This window comes from Octopus bimaculoides, chromosome 17, assembly GCF_001194135.2.
Source record: "Octopus bimaculoides isolate UCB-OBI-ISO-001 chromosome 17, ASM119413v2, whole genome shotgun sequence".
In the NCBI taxonomy this organism is placed as follows: domain Eukaryota; kingdom Metazoa; phylum Mollusca; class Cephalopoda; order Octopoda; family Octopodidae; genus Octopus; species Octopus bimaculoides.
In genome coordinates, this window is record NC_068997.1 from 12,151,507 (window position 1) to 12,156,836 (window position 5,330).

The window sequence follows — 5,330 nt, forward strand, 5'->3', positions numbered from 1 at the left end:
GTTTGTGTGTGTGAGTGAACGTAAGTATGTCTGCGTGCGTTTAGGTCGATGTTTTGGCGATGGACCTTGGCGAAGGATACGAATATTGATTGGAAAACCGAAATGAAGTTGTTACGAACAGGAAATCTCTTGTGATATATATTCTGATATTTTGTGTCATTCCAGCCTTCATAAAACAATGGACAAATTAATGTTCCTTTGGGAAGGTGCAACAAACGACGTTATTTGTCACAAATCTGATATAAATATAAAAACATCATAAATTCTCTCATGACCAAATTATGAAGTCAATTTTCTGTGTTCGAATTAATTAATTAACAGTAGAATACTTGGTACGATACACTCATTTGTCTGTAGTTCAGCGATGAAAAAACTCGGTTGGCAGCATCAGTAATAACCTCATTGGTATTTTTTTAATTGTAGTGTCATTGATATTAACAAGGCGGCGATCTGACAGAATCGTTAGAGCACTGGGTAAAACGCCTAGCGATATTTCGTTCGCTTTTACGTTCTGAGTTCAAATTCCGCTCTGGTCGACTTTCATCATCGGGGTCGATAAAATATGTACCAGTTCAGCACTAGGATCAATGTCATCGACATTCTCCCACCCCTGAAATTGCTGGCCTTGAGTTAAAATTTGAAACCAGTATCGTTGAAGTTAGTACCCCATTCAAATATCATGAAAATTAAGATTTCACTCTTATATTTGGGACATTATCAAAGCCAGCAATATCAAAGATAGAAAGCTGGTAGCAAAATGCTTAGCGGCATTTCGTCCAACTTTATGTTCTGTATTCAAATTCCGCCGAGGTCCATTTTAATTAAGGAACTGTTTTCTCAACATTTATGCTGAGAAATATAGTTTTCTTATGAAATTTATGGACATCTTTGTTGTTAGCATCATGAGATATATAAAACCAAACTAACGACTTATAGCGCCAGTATATTTCTTATATTGATTATATGAAATACACTGGCAAAAAAGACAAATTTGAACTGTATGAAATGACATATTAAAGAGAAGAGGTAGGAGGCATTTAGTCTTTCGCACAACAACTTCTATATCCGTTACCGTACGCAAATGAAGAAATGATGAGCTCATTTCGCCAGCTCAGAACGTTATTTCGAAAGTACCTTTAATTGGTCGTTCGACTGTCAAGAAATAACAGCTAAAATTTCTTTAAATATTTATCCTATTGATTTAAAAAAATAGAGGGTACTTCAGATACATCGTTTACATGTTTTTCTGAGAAATAGTAAGTAGGATGATTATATCGGCTGGATCTTCTTTAATCATAGGCATGTTCTATCAATGTTAAGTCTTGCTTAACAACGAAAGTCTTCGTTTAGAAGAGAATAAAATGCTGTGCATTCCATACCTTTCTCTTGTGGTCAGCAACTTATCTCAAACATTATAGCGCCTCCGACTATCTGTTAACGTTCTGTTTACAAACGAAGACAAGTTTTTAGGAGACGAGTTCAAATGATTGATTCGAAACTATATATATTTTTGATACATATATTATCAATACTTGGCTTCAATCAGCCAAGTATTGATAATATCAGGGTTGAAAGTACAACTTTGATATTTGCAGGGTTATACTTTCCTTCATTATTGGTCACTAATCTTGCTTGCAAAAAGAAAAAAATAATAATAAATACGTGTTTAAGAAGTACCATATTTACCAATATACAAGTTTTGTCTCTTTTAAGAAACTACGGTTAGTGTCGACGAAATATAGGAAAAATTCAATCGATAAACAAAATCTGGCCATCTTCCATATCTACAACTGAGCATTATTTAAATAATCGATCCGTGATTAATAAACGTCATGGCCTTATGACATCAAGATATAATTTAGTTATGAAATTACCGAAAATATTCGATAGTGAATAGAAATGTTCCTGTTTGTAAAGATACACAATTTAGATGAAAATATATATATTGAAAAAAAAAAACGAGGACTAATATTTGGCGGATAATGGCTGTCAACATGAACAGAAATATGTATGTTATGACTTATGGGAGAATATATATGATTATGTACCGTTACATGAATATTTATGTTAGATTATATTCTTTACGATAATCATAATGTCAGTGTTAATTTAATATATTTTCCATATGTCACTTGTGACCTATAAGAAATGCAGACAATGTTTAAATTTCATATGTCAAGCGAATAGCATAGAAAAATTAGGTTCTCAAAAAATTCCCTGTAAACGAAAACGGAAAAATCACTATCATTATTTTGCAAATGGTACTTCACAAATGATTCTTCACAAATTGCATGAAGAAAATTAAGCGTTACGTTAATTTATTGTTTTGCTTTGTCCTGTGTATATATAAACATACATGGTTACATACATACATATATGTGTGGGGGGGGGAGAAAGAGAAAGAGAGCGAGAACGGAAAAACTGTTAATGTGTGTACGTGTGTGTGTGAGTAGGGAATCAATTATTAGTGTGCGCGTGTGTGTGTGTGTGTGTTGTGTGTGTGTGTGTGTGTGTGTGTGCGTGTGTGTGTGTGTGTGTGTCTGTGCGTGTGTGCTGTAACTGAAATAATATGACAATATGAAATGTTAGCAAAATGTCTAGGTACACTTTAATAATACCTTTCAATTTACCGTCACATTTAACACACATTATGTTCTGCTTTACTTTCTTCACACACACACACACACACACACACACACGCATATATATATATGTGGGGGGGGGGTATGTGTGTATTGAAAGAGAGAAAAGGAGAAAGAGAGAGAGAGAGCTCCCAGAAAGCTATAAGTTGTTGCTCAAGCACTCACCTCTCAGTATTTTGGTTTCCAAGTCAGAAAGCTGATGATGAATTTTTTTTATTCCTTGATTCCTTGTCATGTGACTTTTGTTTTTGAGAGAAAAACAAAATTCACATCTTGAAATGTCATATAGCATCAACCACGTGTTAGTCAAAGACCATCCCAAGATACATGGTTCCTTCTACTTTCGTTTCTCTTTCCAATCTCTGTCTTCTTCTTTCTCTCCCCTCCTCCCTTCCTTCCTGTTTTCTCTTTCTCCTCTTCTAAACAAAACAAAACAACATCCACTTTTCGAACTGTTTAGAAGAGTGAAGAAAATGTCTGTGCATCATATCTAAGGAGTTCCATTGAACGGACGGAAGCGCTAATAAAGAACTATCCCAAATTTTGACTGCCTCCTTCAATATACATATATATAATAGTGTAGAAACAATTTACGTATTTATACACAAAACAGGTGACCTTTAACAGGACACCTTACATGCTAGAAAGGGCAGTTAAAGCTCAAACCACGAATAAGAACTATTTCAAAGGGAATGAATTAAAAAATATTTTTGTAGTTATTCTCAGACTCGAGTTTCTGTATCAATGTGCAAAATAAATTAATTTGCTATCCGTACTTCTTCAGTGAGGGTGCTAAAATTAATGCCTATTTATGCAGCAGACAGCACCGAAGACACACGTGCTACATACTTATACATTATAATTTTCAAATCCACTGCGCAAGCACAGTTATATTCGGTACCGAATGGTAATAAAGAATTAAAACTGCAAAAATATTTTTTATTTTCATTCCCTTTGAAATGCTCTTATTCGTGGTTTGGGCTTTAACTGCCCTTTCAGAGTTTCGAAGCCTTTCTGGTACGCAGTTTTAATTTTTTATTATTATTTGCTGCCGAATGTAACTGCGCTTGCGCAGTGGATTTGAAAATTATAATGTATAAGTATGTAGCACGTATATTTTCGGTGCTATTTGCCGCACAAATATGCTTTAAATATAGCGCCCTCACTGAAGAACTACGGATGGCAAATTAATTTATTTTGCATATTGATACAGAAACTCGAGCATTGAGGGTAATTACAATTTTTTTTTTAATTTCATTTTCTTTGAAATTGCCTCTTATTCGTGGTTTCGGCTTTAACTTCCCATTCTAGCATGTAAGGTGTCCGATTAAAAGTCACCTCTTACATGTAGAAATACGTAAATTGTTTGTGCACTATTATTTACACTATCTGCATGTCCGCTCAGGAACTAGTGCATGCAAAAATTTCATATACAAATGCACAATCACCACGCCACAATACGCATACACAGTAGCCTCCGAAAACCAATTTAAGGTCCGTTAACGTTCCAAATTTTGGCACAAAGTCCGGAGGGTGTTAATCGATTACATTTACTCTAGTGCTTAACTGGTACGTATCTTGTCGTCCCCGAATGGATGAGAAGCAAAGTTGACACCGTCGGGGTTTGACAGCGAAATGCAAAAAGCCGGAATAACGCTAAACATTCTGTCCAACGCGGCAGCGCGCCACCTTAGCATACACAAAATTATGTGATCACGTTTGCCACTGGCTATGCATAAATATTTTGTTATTAGATATATTTTTCCCCCATTTTTCCCATGTTTACGAAGGTGACCAAGACATCACAGTTCAGACACCGACAACACTTATTAAAAGTCATTAACAACGGAGGACAAATTCACCCGAGGCAACCAGAGAACCCCAACTGTCAGAATTTTAGATAATTCTGTAAATATATATATATATATATATAGTGAGAATTTGAAAAGAAAACCAAAGACGAAAACGGGTATGTTAACAACAAACAGATGTATTAGTTTAACAATTGGGAAGTGAGAAAGTGTTGTACGTTTCGAGCCTACGCTCTTCGACAGAAAGGAACACAGAAATTAAACAGGGAGAGAAAATAGGAAAAGGTTTAGTGACTAGCGATCTATCATGGCGAAGTGTGAAAGTAGCAGTGAAAGATTGGGCGTTTACCTTTAGAAGACGGGAAAACGTTGCCAGCAGGCGGCTACGAGGAGTCGAATCCCATATCCATTAGATACCGGCTGCGTATTGTAACCATTCAGCCAATGGTTATAAAATGTTCTCACATTTGAAAAGCTATTATATCACATTGAAATTGACGGTAATTGTTATCAGGGTCCGTTTAGCTATATTGAGTTCAAAATTTACTTTCTTGTTTGTAATATATATATATATATATACACACAGATATTAAATGAAATAGAGAAATAAAACTGACAAACAAAAATTTATTTACATTATAGTATAATACATATAATATATATATATATACTATATATATACTATATATATATATACTATATAAAAATATAATATAACATAACAATTTTTTTAAAAAGCACATATAAAGCCAACAATTTGTCTCTACTTACGTCAGTAGTGAATTTATAAAAAAAATTCTATCTATTTATACAAGCCTCTTCGAGGACTTGGTTAAAAAAAAATACGTAATTCCATGTAAGGACTGCCACATTGCAA